Raw genomic sequence first — 9,255 nt, forward strand, 5'->3', positions numbered from 1 at the left:
AAAGTTACGCTTGGCGAGGTTTTATGAGCTCCTACACAAATCATATTAGATGAGTTGCCACCGAGTCATTTCTTTTATATTACTGCACCTCATCACATCCACGAGAAGGAGAGAAGGCAAGAAATACAGCAGGGGCCCCCACCACATGGAGCACCACGCCGCTAAATGACAGAGAGACGGCGGTGGGGTGACACACGTCGTGTCATCGATGTCACGGCGCCGCGTCCCGCTGTCTTGTACAGTATAATCTAACCAGCCTGGGTGTTAGACAGGCTTTTTATGCCGTGCCAATATGGATTCTTGGAACGGCGGAGCAATGACAAGACGGACTAAATCATGGACATGATGCAGGCAGATGCACAAACAGACAGACATTACTCCCCCTGCACACAGTTATATCCACTGAATTATGGATCTCTGCTGAACGGGCCCCATTATGTAGTTGTGGGTTTACTTGCACATGCATGGCAACTGTGTGTAAAATTTACTTTGTCACTGTACTTTACTTTCTACTACAAACAAAGTATCACGTTTCATGTTCACATATTGATCCACGTTGATCCAATTAGAGTAGAGCAACAATATTAGAGTCCACCTGACAAATACTATTCTTTTATTTAACAAAATATGCAGTGGGCGAAGTTAATGATGTACTACTACTTAAAAGTGAGTACTTACTTACTTTTACTCAAGTAAAAAGTTAATGTGGAACATTTTTGTCCATTTTTTTTGTCCATTTACTTCAGTAAAATGTTTGAGTACTTCCTCCATTACTGATTAAATCATTCTGAGATAATTTGCAGTGCAGCTTCAATTAAAGTTGACAGCGAAAAATCTTTTAAGTTATTCTACAACTTGGCAAACATTTTTGGAATTAATTAACAGCCCGAGAGAATGAAACAAGGGGCTTTTTTTTAATTACATCTACGACTTTGATTATGGGCGCGTGGATTTGGAAATAATAAACAGATTTTACAGAATAATCTAAACACACCAGAATTCTGAGAAAAGTCCATCTCTTTATAGGAGAGAAAGGATTCACTCTTTTATTACCACGTTTCAACATTTCCTTTCAACACCGATTTCCCCCCCAGCTACATATAAATATAGATACAAGTATAAAAACCAAAATGAGGAGATGATTAAGGGTGAGTGTGCTCAATGAGAATCGTAAAAATCCAATCCATGAAATAATGAAAGTAAAAAGTGAAGAAAAGGCTCGTAGGAGGAGGACGGATTCACCATGAAGGTAAATTAAAATATCTAATCAAACACAGCGATACATAAATAAAACAATACTAACGAAAGTGAAAATCAAAGCATCTGCTGAAAGGATATTCTCATATTTCTTGATGGTGCTGTAAGGAGACAGCCGAGACCCAGACTGTGTGTGTGTGTGACGTTGCCAGAAAGAAAGAACTTTTAGAGTCGGACCGACAGAAGGAGTCATCGCAAACTTCCGAGCCTGAAGAGACGAGTGACATTATACTGAAATGACCGGAAACCGAGACAATCACCCTCAGTGAAGAAAGTCTGTCGGCCACTTCAACATCCGTAACAGGTGTGGACCCCTCAGGTTGGCATAGTTTAGGTAAATTGTCTTTCTTTATTGTTTTTTCTTTCTTTTATGGGAGAAGTTCTTATAAATGTTAAATTTAAATCCTCATCGTGACTTTCACCGCAAGACCAGCAAATGTGTTTTTAAAACAAAGCGCTTGGAACTTGAAAACTCAAACTGCAGCCTGGTGGAGGTAGGCTGCTCATTGCGTAATTACACGAAGCCTAACCCTTTGTTGTGCATTAGTTCCCCCTCCACACATGAACCCAGTAGGAGTGAAGCTGTAGCCTCAGCAGCACTTTACTTTGAGTGGTATAAATACACCTATATGTCCATTGTCTTCTCGGATAGACACAAGAATGAATCAGCGCTCCATTAGACTTTCATGAGGGAGCACAGGGACAACCCACACCTTTTATTTCCTTCACGTTACTTCTCCGGTCACAAAGGTACGAGGGTGCTCGGCAAACAAGGATGTATGGCACATACCCACACAAATGCATTATCATAAAGAAGAGCACCTACACTTACTTATCATAGCAGAAGAGGAGCGTGCGGGGCCGAGCCAGACAAAGATGGACGCCCGATGGGTTTGTAAACACCTTGGATTTGGAGGCTGTTTGAATTGAGGCCGTTTGAGCGTTGGGCTAAATTAGGTTTTAATTCTGTGCAATGAGACTCGCATATTAAGTCAGGTTGAGGGAGGCCGGCGACGAAATTAACAAAATAATGAGATTTCAACAAAGAGAGAGAGAGAGAGAGAGAGAGAGAGAGAGAGAGAGAGAGAGAGAGAGGTCAAAAGAAGTGGATGGAAGGGACGGGTGAAGGAGGAAGCAGCGAGGAAGATGAAGAAAGCAGACAAGAAAGAAAGAAAGAATGAAAGAAAGAAAGAAAGAAAGAAAGAAGATAGATAGATAGATGGATGGATGGATAAATAGATGGATGGAGAGAAAGACGGCTAGATGGATGGATGGAAGGACAGATATCATCCATCCATCCATTTCTCTGTCCATCTATCCATCTGTCTGTCAGTCCAACCACCCTTTCTATCTATCCATCTATCAATCGATCCATCTGTCTGTCCATGTGCACATTTGTTTGTCTGTCCTTCTATCTTTCTCTCTGTCTGTCCATCAACTCTTGTCCATCCCTTTGTCTGTCAGTCCATACATGAATGGATGGCAGGTGAAGGAACAAACCAACAACCAGACAGAGAGACAGACAGACAGACAGGAAAGAAAGAAAGAAAGAAAGAAAGAAAGAAAGAAAGAAAGAAAGAAAGAAAAAGACATAGATCGATGGATAAATAGATGGATGGAAGGACAGATGGATGGACTGACGGACAGACGAATAGACGGACGGAAAAATGGATGGATGGATTGATGGATAGGCAGGTGAAGGGACAAACCAACAAATGGACAGACAGAGAGACAGACAGGAAAGAAAGGAAGAAAGAAAGAAGGAAAGAAAGATGTTACAGGAAAAGGGGGATGTGGGGAACGAGGAGGTAAAAGCCGTGAAAGAAAGGCAGGAAGGGAGCTGTAAACTGCATTTATAAACACGTCTCTATAGTAACCGACTGGTAATTTCACTGGCGGGAGCGCGGGGGCGGAGGACGGGGGGACAAACTGGGCCACCATTTACCAGCACCACTAGATTGAGGCTACTCATTACAGGAGAGAGACGGAGCAGGAGAACACGGCTGGACATAAAAATTTAAAAGAAATAAAAAGCGAGTTGGAGGTTGTTTATGAACAAGAGGTAAATCTCAGTCGCCTCTTCTGTAAACAGGAGCAGGAAGCAGGTCGTGATCCCCAGGGCTCTGTAATTCTCTGATTGGCCTGTTTAGTTTTCACCCTGCTGCGGGAGTGATTCCATGCCTTCCCATTTTTTTTTTTCCCCACCTCTGAGCGGCTTTCAGGGTGCTCCGAGCCGCGCTGTGTAAAATAACAAGCGCTTACAGCTCGCCGTCACTTCAGTAGGCAGGTGATAATGTTGGCAGAGTAAAGACAAAAAGAGGTGAGGGTGAACATGGAGCGTAGAGGTCATTTTTCCTGTATCAGTACGTGCTTCACATACGGTACAGAGCCGCAGCACTTTCCTCTTCCTATGTGCAATTACCCTTTAGCTGTGTGATTGCTATGTGATTACACTGTGTGTGTGTGTGTGTGTGTGTGTGTGTGTGTGTGTGTGTGCAAATGTACAAGTGTGTCTTTCGCTGTTGTTCTTTCATCGCCGTGGCTCTGATAGCTGAGCCGTGATGTTTTCTAATGTACTGTAACAAACAGCCATTCTCTATTAATGTACGACTCTTTTCTCCTCCCCTGTGGCTTTGTCTTTGTCTCCCTGCAACACATATGCACATACACACACCACACATACACACACAAACACACACAAACACACACAAACACAGCTCATGTCAGAAAGCATGAAGGCATGGGTGGGAAGGCTCACTTCCAGGAGTGAGTGTCAATAATGTGTCTGTATGAAATCTACCCGCAGAACCACTGACATGCATTCAGCAGGGCATTGCATCTGGAGGGTGTGATATACTGTTTCATCAAGTTGTCATCCAAGACACTCAGACAGCCAGACATTTCTTTTTTTAATCTGCATTCAAATTTATGGCAGTTTCCATTAACCGGGAGAATTTGAGCCGAGGGATGAGACGCTGCTCCTTTATTTTCAATCTCTCTTCGCAAAAACTGGAGTGAAGACAATCTGGGTAAAGCCCTGCCCCTCGCTGCCCCTTCCCTCCCTCCACCTCCTCCCCCTCTTCCCTTGCTCCCTCTGTCTTTCCTGACAGGACTGCAGATAAGACAGCGCCGAACAACAATAAGACCACGGTCTTGAGGAGACCACGGTGTAACCAGGGACCAAAGGGGGAGCCCTCCCGGGGAATAACCGGGGGAGCAGATAAATAACGGAGCCTGCTTGACTCCTCGGACACCAAGCAGGCTGGAGAATTAATCACGAGCCGCAGCGGCCGCTCCTCGATTCCTGCAGACCGGCTGAGGCCTGCATGCAGGAGCTGCTCCTCCGTGGCCGTGACCCTCGACCCGCACCACATTCATGCGCAGACACACATTGTCAACAGCGGGGACGGAGATGAATGCACGCAAGCTGCACAAACACATGCGTGCACAGTGGTAACAGTAGGCCCAACAGCATTAGTCTCGCCGCATGACTGTCCTTGTGAATGATGGCAGCGGTATACGGCCTCAGGTGAGAGTTATCTCGCCACTTTACAAACTCCGCGGTGCTGTAATGTGACACCAGCATGGCTAATAACATGCAATTCCCCCTCCTTCTTCACAGTTCCACGTGTCCCTCACTCTCACTTTCCCACTTTGGCTCGCTCCCACACTCGTTTAATTGCTCCCCTCCCTTCCTTCCTTTCGCCGTTCTCGTTCTCTTTCTGCTCCCTGTGTTTTGTTCTCTTTTCTCCCCCACTTCTGTGATTTCTGTATACAGTACAGTAAATATATTCCGCAGGGAACCCTGGAGGCAACATGCAGAGAAACGAATGCCAAGACTGTATCACACGAGACGCGTATAGATATACAGTACTTAAGTTGTGCAGTGTTCAGCGCACATGCTGCTGTAGAGGACGTATGGGAATTGTGCCTGCAACAAAGCATCTGCACTGTAAATGCCAGTGTAAAAAATATACATTATGCAGAAAGAAGAGAAGAGAGGTAAAAACAAGGGAAATGGAATGTCCTGAGCAGGAAACACTGTGTTCAATCAGAGGAGTGTGGGGTGCAATGCCAGTGCATAATTAATGCAGTCTCACAAGGCTGATCAACCAAATAAATGACTGGTTTGTGTTAAGGTCACCAACTTTATTCATTATTTATCCTCACATACATTTCCAATAATTCAGTGAGTAATAGCAGTGTTTCCTCTCCGTATCTGGACTGCCTGTTGAGAATCGGATTATGCAAAGCAAATTCATAACACGTTACCAGCAGGAACCAATAAAGCAGTGGAGCTGAAAACAGGAAGGAAGAGGAGGCGAACGGCCGACTCGTGAACCCGAAACTAGAAATCGTTGCAGCCGACAGGGAAAGCTTGTCCTTTCTATCATCGATAACGAAACACGAGGAGGAGAGAAATAACAGATGTAGGCCCCTCGGAGCTGAACCCAGTCAATTCTGGGCCCCGTTCATCTGGCTCCTGCACACAGGCCCAGCTGCCAGGATTTGCCTGTCTGTCCAGGGAGGGCCCTGCACTACCACCGGTGCATTTGGGCTAATCCAGCTAATCCTGCCTCTCCCCACGGACTCCTCATGTCTCCTGGCTCCCCTCCTTTGATTCAAAGTCGCAGGAGGAGAAAAAAAAAAAAAAACCTCCTGTCTTGTCCACGTTTCTCTTTTGCACTTCCTCTCCACACACAGGTCCAGTGGGAGAAGCAGGAGGAAACTTGGCAGTGCAGCTTCTCTCTCTCTCACACACACACACACACACTTCCAAAACTACCCTGCTCCCTAATCCAGCTGGAGATGCAGGTTCTTCCAAGGTGGAATATTGGACTGTGCCTGTTGCCAATCTCCGTCCTGCAGGGAGCAACCATGTGTGATGAGTAATGAAGACCGAACAGAGAGGAGGTTCCCTGCTCCAGCGCTGCACAGTTATTGATAAACACAATAAACTGAGACAATGGCACTACAGCGGTGTTACCACTATACTCTCATGTGCAGCCCACGTATTCACAGCCTGGGATCTTTTTTTTTTTCTCTGCAAAATAGAAAAGAAAAACTGTCCTTGAGGACTAAACACAGGGGCAAGTGATTACTGGAGACACACAGATATGTTTCGTATAAACCAACACCACAGAAATGTCATGTCCGCCATGGGAGTAATTGCCTGTTTGTGTTACCTCACCTATTTTATTTGTCTAGATCAATGCTTACAAATATAGATGAGGCGAGCTCGCATTCGCCGTCCATTCTGACAGATGAATTTAATGAGGAGAACTCTGTCATCATTCAAGGATCAAAGTGCAAAATCTAATTTTGTTCACACTATGAAAACTGTAAATCCAATCAATAGCATTTTGTCTCCCGCGGTATTGTGCTGTTTTTTTTGTTTTTTTTATGTTTGCATACATTACCGTCAATCAGCGAACTTTAAGAGCCTCGATGTGTATTTGTGGATGCTTTTAAATGTGTCTGTCAGCGCAAATTAAATATATTTGCCGGCTTACGTCGGGTTTGTATGTGTGGGCTTGTGAGGGACAGTGCGTGGAACCGTGGGTGTTCTGCATGAGATGTCATTCAAATAGCTCGCTGTAAAGTGCTGCGAGTGCTGCGCGGCTGCGATAAGCGTTAAAGATCTGATTTCACTTCTCAGTGTGCCTGCCGCTCCGGCTAATTTTCATAATTAATTAAAAAGCCGGTAAACATTACATCACGCTGCTGATAAGGTTCCCTGTTGTTCTCCTTTCTTCCCATTAACCGTGAATTATCAGTGTGCAATGCATTTCCCCCTCTTTATCTCACTATTGAACTTCAATAGAGTGATAGTTTGGACTCTAAACCACGGTGAACTCCCAGCGTGGCCCCTGTCAACCTGTCAATCCCTGTGACGAGACTGAAGTCGCCACCAAAGACTTGAGAATATGTCTTATATAGACGGTAAATATATGCTCAACAATTATACAGATAAGTCAACTTGTTTTCCATCAGGATTAATATTCCTTCAAAAAAAAATTTACTTTTAAAAGCTTGTAATTGGTTCAAATTCTTCATTACAAAGTCTAAAATGATAAAAGACCTTTGGAAGATATTTTCATGAGTTGTGTTATGTTCAAACCCAGAGAGATCCCCAATTTTATTCAAGATAACAGGAAGATATCAGGGTCACGTCCGCTTTACCTGTGGGTTTGCCCTTCTCAGCTATAACGTCCGGAATCGAACGACGTAGGAAAAACACACAGTTAACCAGACTGTGGTCACTCATTGACACGTGATGTAGACATTAGCTCAACAAACAATCGTCCACGCGTTACCTTTTCATTTGATACTTGTTTTATTGCTCCCGCACAGCCAGCGTGCATCAGGACATCAGACACAATCCATCATGTGTCGCACTCATCCATCAAACAGTTCAGTAAGCAAGGTCCACCGTGTCTGTTTTTAACCTCTGATCCACAGACGCCATGAACACGGTCAAAATCATCCAAAACCTGGCTAGTGTCGCCCAGTGGATAAACTTCATACAGCCACAGTAAATAAAAGACAACGGTATAGATAAAAAGGTGGATAAACAAATGCATAAATTGCTCTTATAACGATTATTCTTGAATAATGATAATAAAAAGGTGGATTTTCATTGGTAACGCTGTGGTGAACAACTCCCATGATCCTACGCTGCTTCACAACACCATCATAAGAGGTATTTTAGTGTTGTTTTGATTTAGAGACCCCTAGCGGCTCAAGTTACATATTGTATAATTCAATTTTAATCTTCCCCCGAGAAATATTTTCAGAAATTGTGTTATTCTTGGTTTCCTTCGCATCTCTTCATTGACGAGCGGGAGGAGGAGACCCCCCCACCCCTCTACATCCTGCCAGACACAGATGGACCGAAAAGAAGAGGAGGAGGATTTTATGTTTTTTATCTTAATTACCTTTTTTATCCAAGTTACTCCCACTGCGATCCAGAGTCTCCTTTACAACCCAAGTCAGCAGCCTCACATCGAGCCACTAAGAGACCAACAATAAAACAAATAAAATAAACTATTTATAATAAGTGACATGCAATCTAAGCAAAAGGAAGTGGGGGCAGGAAAGGCAGGGGGAAGAGGGATGTGAGGGAGGTTTCAAAATGATGTGCTAGCAGCTGCCTGCTGTGAACAAGCCCCCTCAGCATCCAGGTCCTCATTGGTTAGGATGACTTAGAGTGGCGCCACGGGCCCTTCACTCCACTCCACCACCATCTTCCATCTCCGTCTTCTCCCTATTAATCTTTCACTCGTATTTCTTCTCTTTCTTCCCCTTCCTCCCACTTCTCTCTCTCTCGCTCTTCTTTTTTTCCCCTGTGCTGTTCTCCTTAGCTTCCTCTTTCGGAGTCTTTTCTCCTCGCACAACACTCTTCTTCCCTCTCCTCCTCAGCCAAGCATCCTCTTCACATCTTCCCTTCCCTTCCCTTCTCTCCTCGCGTCTGCGTCTCTCTCGTTCCGTGTACATCAGTAGGCTGGATATTAATCTAGCACCAATATACTAATATGTACACACATGTATAATCACATATATCGCTTGTCCCTCTCCCTGTACAGTAGATCTGTGGATGCCTCTCCTTGTCTGAAGCTCCCACGCTCTGCTCTAGCTGTCAGCATCACCCACCCGTAGCAGCTGCAGTGTTTGCTTTGGGCTCTCTGTGAATAATCAAGGTCTCCTGTCGTTCGTCTGTCTCCTCGCCGCCCTGTGTGTGGAGTGTCGCCGTCAGGATTACGGCCTCGTAATGAAGAGCAGAGGGAGAGCCACCGACCCCGACGTGGGGTTAGAACACTACTCCAACGGATTAACGCAGCACATAAGTGTTTGGTTGCACCGCAGTGCGTGATGTGCCAAACTCATTCCCAGGGAAATGTTCTCTGCGGGTTTCGGCGAAGTGAGCAATGAACACAGCGGGCCTGAGTAAGATTGGCACATCAGGAAAGCACATGAAAGTCTGAATGATTAGGTTGA

Source organism: Hippoglossus stenolepis, chromosome 17 (assembly GCF_022539355.2).
Source record: "Hippoglossus stenolepis isolate QCI-W04-F060 chromosome 17, HSTE1.2, whole genome shotgun sequence".
In the NCBI taxonomy this organism is placed as follows: Eukaryota; Metazoa; Chordata; class Actinopteri; order Pleuronectiformes; family Pleuronectidae; genus Hippoglossus; species Hippoglossus stenolepis.